Source organism: Nothobranchius furzeri, chromosome 3 (genome assembly GCF_043380555.1).
Source record: "Nothobranchius furzeri strain GRZ-AD chromosome 3, NfurGRZ-RIMD1, whole genome shotgun sequence".
NCBI lineage: Eukaryota > Metazoa > Chordata > Actinopteri > Cyprinodontiformes > Nothobranchiidae > Nothobranchius > Nothobranchius furzeri.
The window spans coordinates 36,677,501-36,703,612 of record NC_091743.1 but is presented as its reverse complement, the minus strand read 5'-3'; positions in this window follow the sequence as shown (position 1 = coordinate 36,703,612).

The following is a 26,112-nucleotide window of genomic DNA, read 5'->3' as shown; positions in this document are numbered from 1 at the left end:
GCCATTTACAAACCATAAGTGCTAATGACTCCTTTCCTTTTTGTGGTTGTAGGGGCTGTTGATTGGAGTACACTAAAACAAATCTGACCTCTCTAGGACATTCAGAAGAAACGTTATAAGCCCACAAAGTTGTAACTGGACTACTTCTTTAAAGTGACACCAGGCCCGGTGACCTTTGGGACATGGTTTGACCCTCTATAGGAATGTGCGATCATCATGAAACGTTCAGATCACTTACAACTCAAAAGATTCTACCTTCTTGTAACGTTTCAGCCTGATTGGACCTTGTTTTCACACAAATGGACCCAGAATGATGTGAAATTGTGCTTCGTGCAACATAATTCTGGGTGCCATTTACAAACCATAAGTGCTAATGACTCCATTCCTTTTAGTGGTTGTAGGGGCTGTTGATTGGAGTATACTAAAACAAACCTGATCTCTCTAGGACATTCAGAAGCCAAGTTATAAGCCCACAAATGTGTAACTGGACTACTTCTTTAAATTGACACCATATCCGGTGACCTTTCGGACATGGTTTGACCCCCTTAGGAAAGTGCTATCATCATGAAACGTTCAGATCACTTACAACTCAATAGATTCTACTTTCCTGTAACGTTTCAGCCTGATTGGACCTTGTTTTCACACAAATGGACCCAGAATGATGTGAAATTGTGCTTCGTGCAACATAATTCTGGGTGCCATTTAAAAACCATAAGTGCTAATAACTCCATTCCTTTTTGTGGTTGTAGGGGCTGTTGATTGGAGTACACTAAAACAAACCTGACCTCTCTAGGACATTCAGAAGCCAAGTTATAAGCCCACAAAGGTGTAACTGGACTACTTCTTTAAAGTGACACCAGGCCCGGTGACCTTTGGGACATGGTTTGACCCCCTATAGGAATGTGCGATCATCATGAAATGTTCAGATCACTTACAACTCAATAGATTCTACCTTCCTGTAACGTTTCAGCCTGATTGGACCTTGTTTTCACACAAATGGACCCAGAATGATGTGAAATTGTGCTTCGTGCAACATAATTCTGGGTGCCATTTAAAAACCATAAGTGCTAATCACTCCATTCCTTTTTTTTGGTTGTAGGGGCTTTTGATTGGAGTATACTAAAACAAACCTGATCTCTCTAGGACATTCAGAAGCCAAGTTATAAGCCCACAAATGTGTAACTGGACTACTTCTTTAAATTGACACCAGATCCGGTGACTTTTGGGACATGGTTTGACCCCCTTAGGAAAGTGCTATCATCATGAAACGTTCAGATAACTTACAACTCAATATATTCTACCTTCCTGTAACGTTTCAGCCTGATTGGACCTTGTTTTCACACAAATGGACCCAGAATTATGTGAAATTGTGCTTCGTGCAACATAATAATGGGTGCCATTTACAAACCATAAGTGCTAATAACTCCATTCCTTTTTGTGGTTGTAGGGGGTGTTGATTGGAGTACACTAAAACAAACCTGACCTCTCTAGGACATTCAGAAGCCAAGTTATAAGCCCACAAAGGTGTAACTGGACTACTTCTTTAAAGTGACACCAGGCCCGGTGACCTTTGGGACATGGTTTGACCCCCTATAGGAATGTGCGATCATCATGAAACGTTCAGATCACTTACAACTCAATAGATTCTACCTTCCTGTAACGTTTCAGCCTGATTGGACCTTGTTTTCACACAAATGGACCCAGAATGATGTGAAATTGTGCTTCGTGCAACATAATTCTGGGTGCCATTTACAAACCATAAGTGCTAATGACTCCATTCCTTTTTGTAGTTGTAGGGGCTGTTGATTGGAGTACACTAAAACAAACCTGATCTCTCTAAGACATTCAGAAGAAACGTTATAAGCCCACAAAGGTGTAACTGGACTACTTCTTTAAAGTGACACCAGGCCCGGTGACCTTTGGGACATGGTTTGACCCCCTATAGGAAAGTGCGATCATCATGAAACGTTCAGATCACTTACAACTAAATAGATTCTACCTTTCTGTAACGTTTCAGCCTGATTGGACCTTGTTTTCACACAAATGGACCCAGAATGATGTGAAATTGTGCTTCGTGCAACATACTTCTGGGTGCCATTTACAAACCATAAGTGCTAATGACTCCATTCCTTTTTGTGGTTGTAGGGGCTGTTGATTGGAGTACACTAAAACAAACCTGACCTCTCTAGGACATTCAGAAGAAATGTTATAAGCCCACAAAGGTGTAACTGGACTACTTCTTTGAAGTGACACCAGGCCCGGTGACCTTTGGGACATGGTTTGACCCCCTATAGGAATGAGCGATCATAATTAAACACAGGAATCATTTACAACTCAATAGATTCTACTTTTCTGTGACGTTTCAGCCTGATTGGACCTTGTTTTCACACAAATGGACCCAGAATGATGTGAAATTGTGCTTCGTGCAACATAATTCTGGGTGCCATTTAAAAACCATAAGTGCTAATGACTCCATTCCTTTTAGTGGTAATGGGGGCTGTGGATTGGAGTAATCTAAAACAAACCTGACCTCTCTAGGACATTCAGAAGCCAAGTTATAAGCCCACAAAGGTGTAACTGGACTACTTCTTTAAAGTGACACCAGGCCCGGTGACCTTTGGGACATGGTTTGACCCCCTATAGGAATGTGCGATCATCATGAAACGTTCAGATCACTTACAACTCAATAGATTCTACCTTCTTGTAACGTTTCAGCCTGATTGGACCTTGTTTTCATACAAATGGACCCAGAATGATGTGAAATTGTGCTTCGTGCAACATAATTCTGGGTGCCATTTAAAAACCATAAGTGCTAATGACTCCAATCCTTTTTTAGGTTGTAGGGGCTGTTGATTGGAGTACACTAAAACAAACCTGATCTCTCTAGGACATTCAGAAGCCAAGTTATAAGCCCACAAATGTGTAACTGGACTACTTCTTTAAAGTGACACCAGTTCCGGTGACCTTTGGGACATGGTTTTACCCCCTATAGGAATGTGCGATCATCATGAAACGTTCAGATCACTTACAACTCAATAGATTCTACCTTCTTGCAACGTTTCAGCCTGATTGGACCTTGTTTTCACACAAATGAACCCAGAATGACGTGAAATTGTGCTTCGTGCAACATAATTCTGGGTGCCATTTACAAACCATAAGTGCTAATGACTCCATTCCTTTTAGTGGTAATGGGGGCTGTGGATTGGAGTACTCTAAAACAAACCTGACCTCTCTAGGACATTCAGAAGCCAAGTTAAAAGCCCACAAAGGTGTAACTGGACTACTTCTTTAAAGTGACACCAGGCCCGGTGACCTTTGGGACATGGTTTTACCCCCTATAGGAATGTGCGATCATCATGAAACGTTCAGATCACTTACAACTCAATAGATTCTACCTTCTTGTAACGTTTCAGCCTGATTGGACCTTGTTTTCACACAAATGGACCCAGAATGATGTGAAATTGTGCTTCGTGCAACATAATTCTGGGTGCCATTTTAAAACCATAAGTGCTAATGACTCCAATCCTTTTTGAGGTTGTAGGGGCTGTTGATTGGAGTACACTAAAACAAACCTGATCTCTCTAGGACATTCAGAAGCCAAGTTATAAGCCCACAAATGTGTAACTGGACTACTTCTTTAAAGTGACACCAGTTCCGGTGACCTTTGGGACATGGTTTTACCCCCTATAGGAATGTGCGATCATCATGAAACGTTCAGATCACTTACAACTCAATAGATTCTACCTTCTTGCAACGTTTCAGCCTGATTGGACCTTGTTTTGACACAAATGAACCCAGAATGATGTGAAATTGTGCTTCGTGCAACATAATTCTGGGTGCCATTTAAAAACCATAAGTGCTAATGACTCCATTCCTTTTAGTGGTAATGGGGGCTGTGGATTGGAGTACTCTAAAACAAACCTGACCTCTCTAGGACATTCAGAAGCCAAGTTATAAGCCCACAAAGGTGTAGCTGGACTACTTCTTTAAAGTGACACAAAGCCCGGTGACCTTTGGGACATGGTTTGACCCCCTATAGGAATGTGTGATCATCATGAAACGTTCAGATCACTTACAACTCAATAGATTCTACCTTCTTGTAACGTTTCAGCCTGATTGGACCTTGTTTTCACACAAATGAACCGAGAATGATGTGAAATTGTGCTTCGTGCAACATAATTCTGGGTGCCATTTAAAAACCATAAGTGCTAATGACTCCATTCCTTTTTTTGGTTGTAGGGGCTTTTGATTGGAGTATACTAAAACAAACCTGATCTCTCTAGGACATTCAGAAGCCAAGTTATAAGCCCACAAATGTGTAACTGGACTACTTCTTTAAATTGACACCAGATCCGGTGACCTTTGGGACATGGTTTGACCCCCTTAGGAAAGTGTTATCATCATGAAACGTTCAGATCACTTACAACTCAATAGATTCTACCTTCCTGTAACGTTTCAGCCTGATTGGACCTTGTTTTCACACAAATGGACCCAGAATGATGTGAAATTGTGCTTCGTGCAACATTATTCTGGGTGTCATTTACAAACCATAAGTGCTAATAACTCCATTCCTTTTTGTGGTTGTAGGGGCTGTTGATTGGAGTACACTAAAACAAACCTGACCTCTCTAGGACATTCAGAAGCCAAGTTATAAGCCCACAAAGGTGTAACTGGACTACTTCTTTAAAGTGACACCAGGCCCGGTGACCTTTGGGACATGGTATGACCCGCTATAGGAATGTGCGATCATCATGAAACGTTCAGATCACTTACAACTCAATAGATTCTACCTTCCTGTAACGTTTCAGCCTGATTGGACCTTGTTTTCACACAAATGGACCCAGAATGATGTGAAATTGTGCTTCGTGCAACATAATTCTGGGTGCCATTTACAAACCATAAGTGCTAATAACTCCATTCCTTTTTGTGGTTGTAGGGGCTGTTGATTGGAGTACACTAAAACAAACCTGACCTCTCTAGGACATTCAGAAGCCAAGTTATAAGCCCACAAAGGTGTAACTGGACTACTTCTTTAAAGTGACACCAGGCCCGGTGACCTTTGGGACATGGTTTGACCCCCTATAGGAATGTGCGATCATCATGAAACGTTCAGATCACTTACAACTCAATAGATTCTACCTTCCTGTAACGTTTCAGCCTGATTGGACCTTGTTTTCACACAAATGGACCCAGAATAATGTGAAATTGTGCTTCGTGCAACATAATTCTGGGTGCCATTTACAAACCATAAGTGCTAATGACTCCATTCCTTTTTGTGGTTGTAGGGGCTGTTGATTGGAGTACACTAAAACAAACCTGACCTCTCTAGGACATTCAGAAGAAACGTTATAAGCCCACAATGGTGTAACTGGACTACTTCTTTAAAGTGACACCAGGCCCGGTGACCTTTGGGACATGGTTTGACCCCCTATAGGAATGTGCGATCATCATGAAACGTTCAGATCACTTACAACTAAATAGATTCTACCTTCCTGTAACGTTTCAGCCTGATTGGACCTTGTTTTCACACAAATGGACCCAGAATGATGTGAAATTGTGCTTCGTGCAACATACTTCTGGGTGCCATTTACAAACCATAAGTGCTAATGACTCCATTCCTTTTTGTGGTTGTAGGGGCTGTGGATTGGAGTACACTAAAACAAACCTGACCTCTCTAGGACATTCAGAAGAAATGTTATAAGCCCACAAAGGTGTAACTGGACTACTTCTTTGAAGTGACACCAGGCCCGGTGACCTTTGGGACATGGTTTGACCCCCTATAGGAATGTGCTATCATAATTAAACACAGGAACCATTTACAACTCAATAGATTCTACTTTTCTGTGACGTTTCAGCCTGATTGGACCTTGTTTTCACACAAATGGACCCAGAATGATGTGAAATTGTGCTTCGTGCAACATAATTCTGGGTGCCATTTAAAAACCATAAGTGCTAATGACTCCATTCCTTTTAGTGGTAATGGGGGCTGTGGATTGGAGTACTCTAAAACAAACCTGACCTCTCTAGGACATTCAGAAGCCAAGTTATAAGCCCACAAAGGTGTAACTGGACTACTTCTTTAAAGTGACACAAGGCCCGGTGACCTTTGGGACATGGTTTTACCCCTATAGGAATGTGCGATCATCATGAAACGTTCAGATAACTTACAACTCAATAGATTCTACCTTCTTGTAACGTTTCAGACTGATTGGACCTTGTTTTCACACAAATGGACCCAGAATGATGTGAAATTGTGCTTCGTGCAACATACTTCTGGGTGCCATTTACAAACCATAAGTGCTAATGACTCCATTCCTTTTTGTGGTTGGAGGGGCTGTTGGTTGGAGTACATTAAAACGAACCTGATCTCTCTAGGACATTCAGAAGCCAAGTTATAAGCCCACAAATGTGTAACTGGACTACTTCTTTAAATTGAAACCAGATCCGGTGACCTTTGGGACATGGTTTGACCCCCTTAGGAAAGTGCTATCATTAGGAAACGTTCATATCACTTACAACTCAATAGATTCTACCTTCCTGTAACGTTTCAGCCTGATTGGGCCTTGTTTTCACACAAATGAACCCAGAATGATGTGAAATTGTGCTTCGTGCAACATAATACTTGGTGCCATTTAAAAACCATAAGTGCTAATGACTCCATTCCTATTTGTGGTTGTAGGGGCTGTTGATTGGAGTATACTAAAACAAACCTGATCTCTCTAGGACATTCAGAAGCCAAGTTATAAGCCCACAAATGTGTAACTGGACTACTTCTTTAAGTTGACACCAGATCCGGTGACCTTTGGGACATGGTTTGACCCCCTTAGGAAAATGCTATCATCATGAAACGTTCAGATCACTTACAACTCAATAGATTCTACCTTCCTGTAACGTTTCAACCTGATTGGACCTTGTTTTCACACAAATGGACCCAGAATGATGTGAAATTGTGCTTCGTGCAACATAATTCTGGGTGCCATTTAAAAACCATAAGTGCTAATGACTCCAATCCTTTTTGAGGTTGTAGGGGCTGTTGACTGGAGTACACTAAAACAAACCTGATCTCTCTAGGACATTCAGAAGCCAAGTTATAAGCCCACAAATGTGTAACTGGACTACTTCTTTAAAGTGACACCAGTTCCGGTGACCTTTGGGACATGGTTTTACCCCCTATAGGAATGTGCGATCATCATGAAACGTTCAGATCACTTACAACTCAATAGATTCTATCTTTTTGCAACGTTTCAGCCTGATTGGACCTTGTTTTCACACAAATGAACCCAGAATGATGTGAAATTGTGCTTCGTGCAACATATTTCTGGGTGCCATTTAAAAACCATAAGTGCTAATGACTCCATTCCTTTTAGTGGTAATGGGGGCTGTGGATTGGAGTACTCTAAAACAAACCTGACCTCTCTAGGACATTCAGAAGCCAAGGTATAAGCCCACAAAGGTGTAGCTGGACTACTTCTTTAAAGTGACACCAGGCCCGGTGACCTTTGGGACATGGTTTGACCCCCTATAGGAATATGCGATCATCATGAAACGTTCAGATCACTTACAACTCAATAGATACTACCTTCTTGTAACGTTTCAGCCTGATTGGACCTTGTTTTCACACAAATGGACCCAGAAAGATGTGAAATTGTGCTTCGTGCAACATAACTCTGGGTGCCATTTAAAAACCATAAGTGCTAATGACGCCATTCCTTTTTGTGGTTGTAGGGGCTGTTGGTTGGAGTACATTAAAACAAACCTGATCTCTCTAGGACATTCAGAAGCCAAGTTATAAGCCCACAAATGTGTAACTGGACTACTTCTTTAAAGTGACACCAGGCCCGGTGACCTTTGGGACATGGTTTGACCCCCTTAGGAAAGTGCTATCATCATGAAATGTTCAGATCACTTACAACTCAATAGATTCTACCTTCCTGTAACGTTTCAGCCTGATTGGACCTTGTTTTCACACAAATGAACCCAGAATGATGTGAAATTGTGCTTCGTGCAACATAATTCTGGGTGACATTTAAAAACCATAAGTGCTAATGACTCCATTCCTTTTTGGGGTAAGGGGGCTATTAATTGGAGTACTCTAAAATAAACCTGACCTCTCTAGGATATTCAAAAGCCAAGTTATAAGCCCACAAATATGTAACTGGACTACTTTAAAGTGACACCAGGCCCGGTGACCTTTGGGACATGGTTTGACCCCCTATAGGAATGTGCAATCATCATGAAACGTTCAGATCACTTACAACTCAATAGATTCTACCTTCTTGTAACGTTTCAGCCTGATTGGACCTTGTTTTCACACAAATGGACCCAGAATGATGTGAAATTGTGCTTTGTGCAACATAATTCTGGGTGCCATTTACAAACCATAAGTGCTAATGACTCCATTCCTTTTTGTGGTTGTAGGGGCTGTTGATTGGAGTACACTAAAACAAATCTGACCTCTCTAGGACATTCAGAAGCCAAGTTATAAGCCCACAAAGTTGTAACTGGACTACTTCTTTAAAGTGACACCAGGCCCGGTGACCTTTGGGACATGGTTTGACCCCCTATAGGAATGTGCGATCATCATGAAACGTTCAGATCACTTACAACTCAATAGATTCTACCTTCTTGTAACGTTTCAGCCTGATTGGACCATGTTTTCACACAAATGCACCCAGAATGATGTGAAATTGTGCTTCGTGCAACATAATTCTGGGTGCCATTTACAAACCATAAGTGCTAATGACTCCATTCCTTTTAGTGGTTGTAGGGGCTGTTGATTGGAGTACTCTGAAACAAACCTGATCTCTCTAGGACATTCAGAAGCCAAGTTAAAAGCCCACAAATGTGTAACTGGACTACTTCTTTAAATTGACACCAGATGCGGTGACATTTGGGACATGGTTTGACCCCCTTAGGAAAGTGCTATTATCATGAAACGTTCAGGTCAATTACAACTCAATAGATTCTACTTTTCTGTAACGTTTCAGCCTGATTGGACCTTGTTTTCACACAAATGGACCCAGAATGATGTGAAATTGTGCTTTGTGCAACATAATTCTGGGTGCCATTTACAAACCATAAGTGCTAATGACTCCATTCCTTTTTGTGGTTGTAGGGGCTGTTGATTGGAGTACACTAAAACAAACCTGACCTCTCTAGGACATTCAGAAGCCAAGTTATAAGCCCACAAAGGTGTAACTAGACTACTTCTTTAAAGTGACACCAGGCCCGGTGACCTTTGGGACATGGTTTGACCCCCTATAGGAATGTGCGATCATCATGAAACGTTCAGATCACTTACAACTCAATAGATTCTACCTTCCTGTAACGTTTCAGCCTTATTGGACCTTGTTTTCACACAAATGGACCCAGAATGATGTGAAATTGTGCTTCGTGCAACATAATTCTGGGTGCCATTTACAAACCATAAGTGCTAATGACTCCATTCCTTTTTGTGGTTGTAGGGGCTGTTGATTGGAGTACACTAAAACAAACCTGACCTCTCTAGGACATTCAGAAGAAACGTTATAAGCCCACAAAGGTGTAACTGGACTACTTCTTTAAAGTGACACCAGGCCCGGTGACCTTTGGGACATGGTTTGACCCCCTATAGGAATGTGCGATCATCTTGAAACGTTCAGATCACTTACAACTAAATAGATTCTACCTTCCTGTAACGTTTCAGCCTGATTGGACCTTGTTTTCACACAAATGGACCGAGAATGATGTGAAATTGTGCTTCGTGCAACATAATTCTGCGTGCCATTTACAAACCATAAGTGCTAATGACTCCATTCCTTTTTGTGGTTGTAGGGGCTGTTGGTTGGAGTACACTAAAACAAACCTGACCTCTCTAGGACATTCAGAAGAAATGTTATAAGCCCACAAAGGTGTAACTGGACTACTTCTTTGAAGTGACACCAGGCCCGGTGACCTTTGGGACATGGTTTGACCCCCTATAGGAATGTGCTAACATAATAAAACACAGGAATCATTTACAACTCAATAGATTCTACTTTTCTTTGACGTTTCAGCCTGATTGGACCTTGTTTTCACACAAATGGACCCAGAATGATGTGAAATTGTGCTTCGTGCAACATAATTCTGGGTGCCATTTAAAAACCATAAGTGCTAATGACTCCATTCCTTTTAGTGGTAATGGGGGCTGTGGATTGGAGTACTCTAAAACAAATCTGACCTCTCTAGGACATTCAGAAGCCAAGTTATAAGCCCACAAATGTGTAACTGTACTACTTCTTTAAAGTGACACCAGGCCCGGTGACCTTTGGGACATGGGTTGACCCCCTATAGGAATGTGCGATCATCATGAAACGTTCAGATCACTTACAACTCAATAGATTCTACCTTCTTGTAACGTTTCAGCCTGATTGGACCTTGTTTTCACACAAATGGACCCAGAATGATGTGAAATTGTGCTTCGTGCAACATAATTCTGGGTGCCATTTAAAAACCATAAGTGCTAATGACTCCAATCCTTTTTGAGGTTGTAGGGGCTGTTGATTGGAGTACACTAAAACAAACCCGATCTCTCTAGGACATTCAGAAGCCAAGTTATAATCCCACAAATGTGTAACTGGACTACTTCTTTAAAGTGACACCAGGCCCGGTGACCTTTGGGACATGGTTTGACCCCCTATAGGAATGTGCGATCATCATGAAACGTTCAGATCACTTACAACTCAATAGATTCTACCTTCTTGTAACGTTTCAGCCTGATTGGACCTTGTTTTCACACAAATGGACCCAGAATGATGTGAAATTGTGCTTTGTGCAACATAATTCTGGGTGCCATTTACAAACCATAAGTGCTAATGACTCCATTCCTATTTGTGGTTGTAGGGGCTGTTGATTGGAGTACACTAAAACAAACCTGACCTGTCTAGGACATTCAGAAGCCAAGTTATAAGCCCACAAAGTTGTAACTGGACTACGTCTTTAAAGTGACACCAGGCCCGGTGACCTTTGAGACATGGTTTGACCCCCTATAGGAATGTGCGATCATCATGAAACGTTCAGATCACTTACAACTAAATAGATTCTACCTTCTTGTAACGTTTCAGCCTGATTGGACCTTGTTTTCACACAAATGGACCCAGAATGATGTGAAATTGTGCTTCGTGCAACATAATTCTGGGTGCCATTTAAAAACCATAAGTGCTAATGACTCCATTCCTTTTTGTGGTTTTAGGGGCTGTTGATTGGAGTATACTAAAAAAAACCTGATCTCTCTAGGACATTCAGAAGCCAAGTTATAAGCCCACAAAGGTGTGTTTGGAACCCTGCCTTTAAGGAACAAGTGATCCGGTGACCTTTATGACCTGATTTGACGCCCTTAGGAATGTGCTATCATCATGAAACACAGGAATCATTTACAACTCAATAGATTCTACTTTTCTCTGACGTTTCAGCCTGATTGAAGCTTTTTTCTGTGAAATGGACCCGAAATGATCAGAAATTGTGCTTTGTGCGACATAATTCTGGGTGCCATTTAAAAACCATAAGTGCTAATGACTCCATTCCTTTTTGGGGTTGTAGGAGCTGTTAATTGAAGTACTCTAAAACAAACCTGACCTCTCTAGGACATTCAGAAGAAATGTTATAAGCCTGCAAAGGTGTAACTGGACTACTTCTTTAAAGTGACACGAGGCCCGGTGACCTTTGGGACATGGTTTGACCCCTATAGGAATGTGCGATCATCATGAAACGTTCAGATCTCTTACAACTCTATAGATTCTACCTTCTTGTAACGTTTCAGCCTGATTGGACCTTGTTTTCACACAAATTGACCCAGAATGATGTGAAATTGTGCTTCGTGCAACATAATTCTGGGTGCCATTTACAAACCATAAGTGCTAATGACTCCATTCCTTTTTGTGTTTGTAGGGTTGTTGATTGGAGTACTCTGAAACAAACCTGATCTCTCTAGGACATTCAGAAAAAAAGTTATAAGCCCACAAATGTGTAACTGGACTACTTCTTTAAATTGACACGAGGCCCGGTGATCTTTGGGACATGGTTTGACCCCCTATAGGAATGTGCTATCATCATGAAACGTTCAGATCACTTACAACTCAATAGATTCTACCTTCCTGTAATGATTCAGCCTGATTGCACCTTGTTTTCACACAAATGGACCCAGAATGATGTGAAATTGTGCTTCGTGCAGCATGAATCTGGGTGCCATTTAAAAACCAAGTGCTAATGACTCCATTCCTTTTTGGGGTAATAGGGGCTGGTGATTGGAGTACCATAAAACAACCCTGACCTCTCTGAGACATTCAGAAGCCAAGTTATAAGCCCCCAAAGGTGTGTTTGGAACCCTGCCTTTAAGGAACAAGTGATCCGGTGACCTTTATGACCTGATTTGACGCCCTTCGGAATGTGCTATCATCATGAAACACAGGAATCTTTTACCACTCAATAGATTCTACTTTTCTGTGACGTTTCAGCCTGATTGGACCTTGTTTTCACATAAATGGACCCAGAATGATGTGAAATTGTGCTTTGTGAAACATAATTCTGGGTGCCGTTTAAAATCCATAAGTGCTAATGACTCCATTCCTTTTTGGGATAATAGGGGCTTGTGATTGTAGTACCATAAAACAAACCTGACCTCTCTGAGACATTCAGAAGCCAAGTTATAAGCCCCCAAAGGTGTGTTTGGAACCCTGCCTTTAAGGAACAAGTGATCCGGTGACCTTTATGACCTGATTTGACGCCCTTAGGAATGTGCTATTATCATGAAACACAGGAATCTTTTACAACTCAATAGATTCTACTTTTCTGTGACGTTTCAGCCTGATCGGACCTTGTTTTCACATAAATGGACCCAGAATGATGTGAAATTGTGCTTTGTGAAACATAATTCTGGGTGCCGTTTAAAAAACATAAGTGCTAATGACTCCATTCCTTTTTGGGGTTGTAGCGGCTGTTAATTGGAGTACTCTAAAACAAACCTGACCTCTCTAGGACATTCAGAAGAAACGTTATAAGCCCACAAAAGTGTAACTGGACTACTTCTTTAAAGTGACACCAGGCCCGGTGACCTTTGGGACATGGTTTTACCCCCTATAGGAAAGTGCTATCATCATGAAACGTTCCGATCACTTACAACTCAATAGATTCTACCTTCCTGTAACGTTTCAGCCTGATTGGACCTTGTTTTCACACAAATGGACCCAGAATGATGTGAAATTGTGCTTCGTGCAACATAATTCTGGGTGCCATTTACAAACCATAAGTGCTAATGACTCCATTCCTTTTTGTGGTTGTAGGGGCTGTTGATTGGAGTACACTAAAACAAACCTGACCTCTCTAGGACATTCAGAAGCCAAGTTATAAGCCCACAAAGGTGTAACTGGACTACTTCTTTAAAGTGACACCAGGCCCGGTGACCTTTGGGACATCGTTTGACCCCCTATAGGAATGTGCGATCATCATGAAACGTTCAGATCACTTACAACTCAATAGATTCTACCTTCTTGTAACGTTTCAGCCTGATTGGACCTTGTTTTCACACAAATGGACCCAGAATGATGTGAAATTGTGCTTCGTGCAACATAATTCTGGGTGCCATTTACAAACCCTAAGTGCTAATGACTCCATTCCTTTTTGTGGTTGTAGGGGCTGTTGATTGGAGTACACTAAAACAAACCTGACCTCTCTAGGACATTCAGAAGAAACGTTATAAGCCCACAAAGGTGTAACTGGACTACTTCTTTAAAGTGACACCAGGCCCGGTGACCTTTGGGACATGGTTTGACCCCCTATAGGAATGTGCGATCATCATGAAACGTTCAGATCACTTACAACTAAATAGATTCTACCTTCCTGTAACATTTCAGCCTGATTGGACCTTGTTTTCACACAAATGGACCCAGAATGATGTGAAATTGTGCTTCGTGCAACATAATTCTGCGTGCCATTTACAAACCATAAGTGCTAATGACTCCATTCCTTTTTGTGGTTGTAGGGGCTGTTGGTTGGAGTACACTAAAACAAACCTGACCTCTCTAGGACATTCAGAAGAAATGTTATAAGCCCACAAAGGTGTAACTGGACTACTTCTTTGAAGTGACACCAGGCCCGGTGACCTTTGGGACATGGTTTGACCCCCTATAGGAATGTGCTAACATAATAAAACACAGGAATCATTTACAACTCAATAGATTCTACTTTTCTGTGACGTTTCAGCCTGATTGGACCTTGTTTTCACACAAATGGACCCAGAATGATGTGAAATTGTGCTTCGTGCAACATAATTCTGGGTGCCATTTAAAAACCATAAGTGCTAATGACTCCATTCCTTTTAGTGGTAATGGGGGCTGTGGATTGGAGTACTCTAAAACAAATCTGACCTCTCTAGGACATTCAGAAGCCAAGTTATAAGCCCACAAAGGTGTAACTGGACTACTTCTTTAAAGTGACACCAGGCCCGGTGACCTTTGGGACAAGGTTTGACCCCCTATAGGAATGTGCGATCATCATGAAACGTTCAGATCACTTACAACTCAATAGATTCTACCTTCTTGTAACGTTTCAGCCTGATTGGACCTTGTTTTCACACAAATGGACCCAGAATGATGTGAAATTGTGCTTCGTGCAACATAATTCTGGGTGCCATTTAAAAACCATAAGTGCTAATGACTCCAATCCTTTTTGAGGTTGTAGGGGCTGTTGATTGGAGTACACTAAAACAAACCTGATCTCTCTAGGACATTCAGAAGCCAAGTTATAATCCCACAAATGTGTAACTGGACTACTTCTTTAAAGTGACACCAGTTCCGCTGACCTTTGGGACATGGTTTTACCCCCTATAGGAATGTGCGATCATCATGAAATGTTCAGATCACTTACAACTCAATAGATTCTACCTTCTTGCAACGTTTCAGCCTGATTGGACCTTGTTTTCACACAAATGAACCCAGAATGATGTGAAATTGTGCTTCGTGCAACATAATTCTGGGTGCCATTTAAAAACCATAAGTGCTAATGACTCCATTCCTTTTAGTGGTAATGGGGGCTGTGGATTGGAGTACTCTAAAACAAACCTGACCTCTCTAGGACATTCAGAAGCCAAGTTATAAGCCCACAAAGGTGTAACTGGACTACTTCTTTAAAGTGACACCAGGCCCGGTGACCTTTGGGACATGGTTTGACCCCCTATAGGAATGTGCGATCATCATGAAACGTTCAGATCACTTACAACTCAATAGATTCTACCTTCTTGTAACGTTTCAGCCTGATTGGACCTTGTTTTCACACAAATGGACCCAGAAAGATGTGAAATTGTGCTTCGTGCAACATAACTCTGGGTGCCATTTAAAAACCATAAGTGCTAATGACTCCATTCCTTTTTGTGGTTGTAGGGGCTGTTGGTTGGAGTACATTAAAACAAACCTGATCTCTCTAGGACATTCAGAAGCCAAGTTATAAGCCCACAAATGTGTAACTGGACTACTTCTTTAAAGTGACAACAGGCCCGGTGACCTTTGGGACATGGTTTGACCCCCTATAGGAATGTGCGATCATCATGAAACGTTCAGATCACTTACAACTCAATAGATTCTACCTTCTTGTAACGTTTCAGCCTGATTGGACCTTGTTTTCACACAAATGGACCCAGAATGATGTGAAATTGTGCTTTGTGCAACATAATTCTGGGTGCCATTTACAAACCATAAGTGCTAATGACTCCATTCCTATTTGTGGTTGTAGGGGCTGTTGAATGGAGTACACTAAAACAAACCTGACCTCTCTAGGACATTCAGAAGCCAAGTTATAAGCCCACAAAGTTGTAACTGGACTACGTCTTTAAAGTGACACCAGGCCCGGTGACCTTTGAGACATGGTTTGACCCCCTATAGGAATGTGCGATCATCATGAAACGTTCAGATCACTTACAACTAAATAGATTCTACCTTCTTGTAATGTTTCAGCCTGATTGGACCTTGTTTTCACACAAATGGACCCAGAATGATGTGAAATTGTGCTTCGTGCAACATAATTCTGGGTGCCATTTAAAAACCATAAGTGCTAATGACTCCATTCCTTTTTGTGGTTTTAGTGGCTGTTGATTGGAGTATACTAAAACAAACTTGATCTCTCTAGGACATTCAGAAGCCAAGTTATAAGCCCACAAAGGTGTGTTTGGAACCCTGCCTTTAAGGAACAAGTGATCCGGTGACCTTTATGACCTGATTTGACACCCTTAGGAATGTGCTATCATCATGAAACACAGGAATCATTTACAACTCAATAGATTCTACTTTTCTCTGACGTTTCAGCCTGATTGAAGCTTTTTTCTGTGAAATGGACCCGGAATGATCAGAAATTGTGCTTTGTGCGACATACTTCTGGGTGCCATTTAAAAACCATAAGTGCTAATGACTCCATTCCTTTTTGGGGTTGTAGGAGCTGTTAATTGAAGTACTCTAAAACAAACCTGACCTCTCTAGGACATTCAGAAGAAATGTTATAAGCCTGCAAAGGTGTAACTGGACTACTTCTTTAAAGTGACACGAGGCCCGGTGACCTTTGGGACATGGTTTGACCCCTATAGGAATGTGCGATCATCATGAAACGTTCAGATCTCTTACAACTCTATAGATTCTACCTTCTTGTAACGTTTCAGCCTGATTGGACCTTGTTTTCACACAAATGGACCCAGAATGATGTGAAATTGTGCTTCGTGCAACATAATTCTGGGTGCCATTTACAAACCATAAGTGCTAATGACTCCATTCCTTTTTGAGTTTGTAGGGTTGTTGATTGGAGTACTCTGAAACAAACCTGATCTCTCTAGGACATTCAGAAAAAAAGTTATAAGCCCACAAATGTGTAACTGGACTACTTCTTTAAATTGACACGAGGCCCGGTGATCTTTGGGACATGGTTTGACCCCCTATAGGAATGTGCTATCATCATGAAACGTTCAGATCACTTACAACTCAATAGATTCTACCTTCCTGTAACGTTTCAGCCTGATTGGACCTTGTTTTCACACAAATGGACCCAGAATGATGTGAAATTGTGCTTCGTGCAGCATGAATCTGGGTGCCATTTAAAAACCAAGTGCTAATGACTCCATTCCTTTTTGGGGTAATAGGGGCTGGTGATTGGAGTACCATAAAACAACCCTGACCTCTCTGAGACATTCAGAAGCCAAGTTATAAGCCCCCAAAGGTGTGTTTGGAACCCTGCCTTTAAGGAACAAGTGATCCGGTGACCTTTATGACCTGATTTGACGCCCTTAGGAATGTGCTATCATCATGAAACACAGGAATCTTTTACCACTCAATAGATTCTACTTTTCTGTGACGTTTCAGCCTGATTGGACCTTGTTTTCACATAAATGGACCCAGAATGATGTGAAATTGTGCTTTGTGAAACATAATTCTGGGTGCCGTTTAAAAACCATAAGTGCTAATGACTCCATTCCTTTTTGGGATAATAGGGGCTGGTGATTGTAGTACCATAAAACAAACCTGACCTCTCTGAGACATTCAGAAGCCAAGTTATAAGCCCCCAAAGGTGTGTTTGGAACCCTGCCTTTAAGGAACAAGTGATCCGGTGACCTTTATGACCTGATTTGACACCCTTAGGAATGTGCTATTATCATGAAACACAGGAATCTTTTACAACTCAATAGATTCTACTTTTCTGTGACGTTTCAGCCTGATCGGACCTTGTTTTCACATAAATGGACCCAGAATGATGTGAAATTGTGCTTTGTGAAACATAATTCTGGGTGCCGTTTAAAAAACATAAGTGCTAATGACTCTATTCCTTTTTGGGGTTGTAGGGGCTGTTAATTGGAGTACTCTAAAACAAACCTGACCTCTCTAGGACATTCAGAAGAAACGTTATAAGCCCACAAAAGTGTAACTGGACTACTTCTTTAAAGTGACACCAGGCCCGGTGACCTTTGGGACATGGTTTTACCCCCTATAGGAATGTGCGATCATCATGAAACGTTCAGATCACTTACAACTCTATAGATTCTTCCTTCTTGTAACGTTTCAGCCTGATTGGAACTTGTTTTCACACAAATGGACCCAGAATGATGTGAAATTGTGCTTTGTGCAACATAATTCTGGGTGCCATTTACAAACCATAAGTGCTAATGACTCCATTCCTTTTAGTGGTTGTAGGGGCTGTTGATTGGAGTACTCTGAAACAAACCTGATCTCTCTAGGACATTCAGAAGCCAAGTTATAAGCCCACAAATGTGTAACTGGACTACTTCTTTAAATTGACACCAGATCCGGTGACCTTTGGGACATGGTTTGACCCCCTTAGGAAAGTGCTATCATCATGAAACGTTCAGATCAATTACAACTCAATAGATTCTACCTTCCTGTAACGTTTCAGCCTGATTGGACCTTGTTTTCACACAAATGAACCCAGAATGATGTGAAATTGTGCTTCGTGCAACATAATTCTGGGTGCCATTTAAAAACCATAAGTGCTAATGACTCCATTCCTTTTTGGGGTTATAGGGGCTGTTAATTGGAGTACTCTAAAACAAACCTGACCTCTCTAGGACATTCAGAATAAACGTTATAAGCCCACAAAGGTGTAACTGGACTACTTCTTTAAAGTGACACCAAGCCTGGTGACCTTTGGGACATGGTTTGACCCCCTATAGGAATGTGCGATCATCATGAAACGTTCAGATCACTTACAACTCTATAGATTCTACCTTCTTGTAACGTTTCAGCCTGATTGGACCTTGTTTTCACACAAATGGACCCAGAATGATGTGAAATTGTGCTTCGTGCAACATAAATCTGGGTGCCATTTAAAAACCAAGTGCTAATGACTCCATTTCTTTTTGGGGTAATAGGGGCTGTTGATTGGAGTACCCTAAAACAAACCTGACCTCTCTGAGACATTCAGAAGCCAAGTTATAAGCCCCCAAAGGTGTGTTTGGATTCCTGCCTTTAAGGAACAAGTGATCCGGTGACCTTTATGACCTGATTTGACGCCCTTAGGAATGTGCTATTATCATGAAACACAGGAATCTTTTACAACTCAATAGATTCTACTTTTCTGTGACGTTTCAGCCTGATCGGACCTTGTTTTCACATAGATGGACCCAGAATGATGTGAAATTGTGCTTTGTGAAACATAATTCTGGGTGCCGTTTAAAAAACATAAGTGCTAATGACTCCATTCCTTTTTGGGGTTGTAGGGGCTGTTAATTGGAGTACTCTAAAACAAACCTGACCTCTCTAGGACATTCAGAAGAAACGTTATAAGCCCACAAAAGTGTAACTGGACTACTTCTTTAAAGTGACACCAGGCCCGGTGACCTTTGGGACATGGTTTTACCCCCTATAGGAATGTGCGATCATCATGAAACGTTCAGATCACTTACAAATCTATAGATTCTACCTTCTTGTAACGTTTCAGCCTGATTGGAACTTGTTTTCACACAAATGGACCCAGAATGATGTGAAATTGTGCTTTGTGCAACATAATTCTGGGTGCGATTAACAAACCATAAGTGCTAATGACTCCATTCCTTTTAGTGGTTGTAGGGGCTGTTGATTGGAGTACTCTGAAACAAACCTGATCTCCCTAGGACATTCAGAAGCCAAGTTATAAGCCCACAAATGTGTAACTGGACTACTTCTTTAAATTGACACCAGATCCGGTGACATTTGGGACATGGTTTGACCCCCTTAGGAAAGTGCTATCATCATGAAACGGTCAGATCACTTACAACTCAATAGATTCTACCTTCCTGTAACGTTTCAGCCTGATCGGACCTTGTTTTCACACAAATGGACCCAGAATGATGTGAAATTGTGCTTTGTGCAACATAATTCTGGGTGCCATTTACAAACCATAAGTGCTAATGACTCCATTCCTTTTTGTGGTTGTAGGGGCTGTTGATTGGAGTACACTAAAACAAACCTGACCTCTCTAGGACATTCAGAAGAAACGTTATAAGCCCACAAAGGTGTAACTGGACTACTTCTTTAAAGTGATACCAGGCCCGGTGACCTTTGGGACATCGTTTGACCCCCTATAGGAATGTGCTATCATAATTGAACACAGGAATCATTTACAACTCAATAGATTCTACTTTTCTGTGACGTTTCAGCCTGATTGGACCTTGTTTTCACACAAATGGACCCAGAATGATGTGAAATTGTGCTTCGTGCAACATAATTCTGGGTGCCATTCAAAAACCATAAGTGCTAATGACTCCATTCCTTTTTGGGGTAATAGGGGCTGGTGACTGGAGTACCATAAAACAAACCTGATCTCTCTAGGACATTCAGAAGCCAAGTTATAAGCCCCCAAAGGTGTGTTTGGAACCCTGCCTTTAAGGAACAAGTGATCCGGTGACCTTTATGACCTGATTTGACGCCCTTAGGAATGTGCTATCATCATGAAACACAGGAATCTTTTACAACTCAATAGATTCTACTTTTCTGTGACGTTTCAGCCTGATTGGGCTTTGTTTTCACATAAATGGACCCAGAATGATGTGAAATTGTGCTTTGTGAAACATAATTCCAGGTGCCGTTTAAAAACCATAAGTGCTAATGACTCCATTCCTTTTTGGGGTTGTAGGGGCTGTTAATTGGAGTACTCTAAAACAAACCTGACCTCTCTAGGACATTCAGAAGAAACGTTATAAGCCCACAAAAGTGTAACTGGACTACTTCTTTAAATTGACACCAGATCCGGTGACCTTTGGAACATGGTTTGACCCCCTTAGGAAAGTGCTATCATCATGAAACGTTCAGATCACTTACAACTCAATAGATTCTACCTTCCTGTAACGTTTCAGCCTGATTGGACCTTGTTTTCACACAAATGAACCCAGAATGATGTGAAATTGTGCTTCGTGCAACATAATTCTGGGTGCCATTCAAACACAATAAGTGCTAATGACTCCATTCCTTTTTGGGGTAATAGGGGCTGTTAATTGGAGTACCCTAAAACAAACCTGACCTCTCTGAGACATTCAGAAGCCAAGTTATAAGCCCCCAAAGGTGTGTTTGGAACCCTGCCTTTAAGGAATAAGTGATCCCTTGACCTTTATGACCTGATTTGACGCCCTTAGGAATGTGCTATCATCATGAAACACAGGAATCATTTACAACTCAATAGATTCTACTTTTCTGTGACGTTTCAGCCTTATTGGACCTTGTTTTCACATAAATGGACCCAGAATGATGTGAAATTGTGCTTTGTGAAACATAATTCTGGGTGCCATTTAAAAACCATAAGTGCTAATGACTCCATTCCTTTTTGGGGTAATAGGGGCTGGTGACTGGAGTACCATAAAACAAACCTGATCTCTCTAGGACATTCAGAAGCCAAGTTATAAGCCCCCAAAGGTGTGTTTGGAACCCTGCCTTTAAGGAACAAGTGATCCGGTGACCTTTATGACCTGATTTGACGCCCTTAGGAATGTGCTATCATCATGAAACACAGGAATCTTTTACAACTCAATAGATTCTACTTTTCTGTGACGTTTCAGCCTGATTGGGCTTTGTTTTCACATAAATGGACCCAGAATGATGTGAAATTGTGCTTTGTGAAACATAATTCCAGGTGCCGTTTAAAAACCATAAGTGCTAATGACTCCATTCCTTTTTGGGGTTGTAGGGGCTGTTAATTGGAGTACTCTAAAACAAACCTGACCTCTCTAGGACATTCAGAAGAAACGTTATAAGCCCACAAAAGTGTAACTGGACTACTTCTTTAAATTGACACCAGATCCGGTGACCTTTGGAACATGGTTTGACCCCCTTAGGAAAGTGCTATCATCATGAAACGTTCAGATCACTTACAACTCAATAGATTCTACCTTCCTGTAACGTTTCAGCCTGATTGGACCTTGTTTTCACACAAATGAACCCAGAATGATGTGAAATTGTGCTTCGTGCAACATAATTCTGGGTGCCATTCAAACACAATAAGTGCTAATGACTCCATTCCTTTTTGGGGTAATAGGGGCTGTTAATTGGAGTACCCTAAAACAAACCTGACCTCTCTGAGACATTCAGAAGCCAAGTTATAAGCCCCCAAAGGTGTGTTTGGAACCCTGCCTTTAAGGAATAAGTGATCCCTTGACCTTTATGACCTGATTTGACGCCCTTAGGAATGTGCTATCATCATGAAACACAGGAATCATTTACAACTCAATAGATTCTACTTTTCTGTGACGTTTCAGCCTTATTGGACCTTGTTTTCACATAAATGGACCCAGAATGATGTGAAATTGTGCTTTGTGAAACATAATTCTGGGTGCCATTTAAAAACCATAAGTGCTAATGACTCCATTCCTTTTTGGGGTTATAGGGGCTGTTAATTGGAGTACTCTAAAACAAACCTGACCTCTCTAGAGCCCTTTTCAGACAGACATTCTGGAACATTTGCGGACAATTCAATCCGGTTTTTACCCGGAACTGTGTTTTCAGACACATCACTTTTGTAACGGAACTTGTCCTTTCGGCTGCGTTCACACAGCAGGGAAAAGTTCCAGATGTCTGACGGCGGCAGGGGGTGGTGGGGGGAGAGAGAATCGGACTCATGTTAAGAAGAAGAAGAAGAAGAAAATATCATTTCTATAGCGCCTCTCAAGATAAAAATCACGAGGCGCTTAAGCATAATTCTGCGCACACGAAGACGCATAAGAGACCTGGATGATGAAGCTCAATAATTAAAGGAATCACTGAAGCGGTGTGAAGCGCTCCGTCGCGCGTCTAGACGGTACCGTAGGAGGCGAGCTGCCGTGGTTCGCCGCATGCTACAGCAGCAGGCTATCTAGGTGCGCACAGCGTCCCCCGGTCCCCTCCCCCTCCCCCTTGTCCGGAACTTTACCTCACCAATCTGAAGCAGCCACCCTGTCCGTAACATGTCCGGACCTGTTACTAGGGGCTACGTCCGGATAAATTCTGGAACACGTTATCCGGATGTTTGTATTCAGACAGAGAGGTCGTACGGACAGATTCCGGAACATTTCCGTTTTTCATGGCCTGTCTGAAGGGGGCTTAGGACATTCAGAAGAAACGTTATAAGCCCACAAAGGTGTTACTGGACTACTTCTTTAAAGTGACACCAGGCCCGGTGACCTTTGGGACATGGTTTGACCCCCTATAGGAATGTGCGATCATCATGAAGCGTTCAGATCACTTACAACTCAATAGATTCTACCATCCTGTAACGTTTCAGCCTGACTGGACCTTGTTTTCACACAAATGGACCCAGAATGATGTGAAATTGTGCTTCGTGCAACATAATTCTGGGTGCCATTTAAAAGCCATATTTGCTAATGACTCCATTCCTTTTTGGGGTTATAGGGGCTGTTGAATGGAGTACCAAAAAACAAACCTGACCTCTCTGAGACATTCAGAAGCCAAGTTATAAGCCCCCAAAAGTGTGTTTGGAACCCTGCATTTAAGGAACAAGTGATCTGGTGACCTTTATGACCTGATTTGACGCCCTTAGGAATGTGCTATCATTGTGAAACACAGAAATCTTTTACAACTCAATAGATTCTACTTTTCTGTGACATTTCAGCCTGATTGGACCTTGTTTTCACATAAATGGACCCAGAATGATGTGAAATTGTGCTTTGTGCAACATAATTATGGGTGCCATTTAAAAACCATAAGTGCTAATGACTCCATTCCTTTTTGGGGTTGTAGGGGCTGTTAATTGGAGTACTCTAAAACAAACCTGACCTCTCTAGGACATTCAGAAGAAACGTTATAAGCCCACAAAGGTGTAACTGGACTACTTCTTTAAAGTGACACCAAGCCCGGTGACCTTTGGGACATGGTTTGACCCCCTATAGGAATGTGCGATCATCATGAAACGTTCAGATCACTAACACCTCTATAGATTCTACCTTCTTGTAACGTTTCAGCCTTATTGGACCTTGTTTTCACACAAATGTACCCAGGTGATGTGAAATTGTGCTTCGTGCAACATAAATCTGGGTGCCATTTTAAAACCAAGTGCTAATGACTCCATTTCTTTTTGGGGTAATAAGGGCTGTTGATTGGAGTACCCTAAAACAAACCTGACCTCTCTGAGAGATTCAGAAGCCAAGTTATAAGCCCACAAATGTGTGTTTGGAACCCTGCCTTTAAGGAACAAGTGATCCGGTGACCTTTATGAACTGATTTGATGCCCTTAGGAATGTGCTATCATCATGAAACACAGGAATCATTTACAACTCAATAGATTCTACTTTTCTGTGACGTTTCAGCCTGAATGGACCTTGTTTTGACATAAATGGACCCAGAATGATGTGAAACTGTGCTTTGTGCGACATAATTCTGGGTGCCATTTAAAAACCAAAAGTACTAATGACTCCATTCCATTTTGGGGTTGTAGGAGCTGTTAATTGAAGTACTCTAAAACAAACCTGACCTCTCTAGGACATTCAGAAGAAAAGTTATAAGCCCCCAAATGTGTGTTTGGATTCCCGCCTTTAAGGAACAAGTGATCCGGTGACCTTTATGACCTGATTTGACACCCTTAGGAATGTGCTATCATCATGAAACACAGGAATCGTTTATAACTCAATAGATTCTACTTTTCTGTTACGTTTCAGCCTGATTGAAGCTTTTTTCTGAGAAATGGACCCGGAATGATGTGAAATTGTGCTTTGTGCGACATAATTCTGGGTGGCATTTAAAACCCATAAGTGCTAATGACTCCATTCCTTTTTGGGGTTGTAGGAGCTGTTAATTGAAGTACTCTAAAACAAACCTGACCTCTCTAGGACATTCAGAAGCCAAGTCATGAGCCCCCAAATGTGTGTTTGGAACCCTGCCTTTAAGGAACAAGTGATCCGGTGACCTTTATGACCTGATTTGACGCCCTTAGTAATGTGCTATCATCATGAAACACAGGAATCATTTACAACTCACTACATTCTACTTTTTTGTGACGTTTCAGCCTGATTGGACCTTGTTTTCACATAAATGGACCCAGAATGATGTGAAATTGTGCTTTGTGCGACATAATTCTGGGTGCCATTTACAAACCATAAGTGCTAATGACTCCATTCCTTTTTGTGGTTGTAGGGGCTGTTGATTGGAGTACATTAAAACAAACCTGATCTCTCTAGGACATTCAGAAGCCAAGTTATAAGCCCACAAATGTGTAACTGGACTACTTCTTTAAATTGACACCAGATCCGATGACCTTTGGGACATGGTTTGATCAGGCTGAAACGTTACAAGAAGGTAGAATCTATTGAGTTGTAAGTGATCTGAACGTTTCATGATGATCGCACATTCCTATAGGGGGTAAAACCATGTCCCAAAGGTCACCGGGCTTGGTGTCACTTTAAAGAAGTAGTCCAGTTACACCTTTGTGGGCTTATAACGTTTCTTCTGAATGTCCTAGAGAGGTCAGGTTTGTTTTAGAGTACTCCAATTAACAGCCCCTATTACCCCAAAAAGGAATGGAATCATTAGCACTTATGGTTTTTAAATGGCACCCAGAATTATGTTGCACAAAGCACAATTTCACATCATTCTGGGTCCATTTGTGTGAAAACAAGGTCCAATCAGGCTGAAACGTCACAGAAAAGTAGAATCTATTGAGTTGCAAAAGATTCCTGTGTTTCATGATGATAGCACATTCCTAAGGGCGTCAAATCAGGTCATGAATGTCACCGGATCACTAGTTCCTTAAAGGCAGGGTTCCAAACACACCTTTGGGGGCTTATAACTTGGCTTCTGAATGTCTCAGAGAGGTCAGGTTTGTTTTATGGTACTCCAATCACCAGCCCCTATTACCCCAAAAAGGAATGGAGTCATTAGCACTTCGTTTGTAAATGGCACCCAGAATTATGTTGCACGAAGCACAATTTCACATCATTCTGGGTCCATTTGTGTGAAAACAAGGTCCAATCAGGCTGAAACGTTAGAGGAAGGTAGAATCTATTGAGTTGTAAGTGATCTGAACGTTTCATGATGATAGCACTTTCCTAAGGGGGTCAAACCATGCCCCAAATGTCACCGGATCTGGTGTCAATTTAAAGAAGTAGTCCAGTTACACATTTGTGGGCTTATAACTTTTTTACTGAATGTCCTAGAGAGA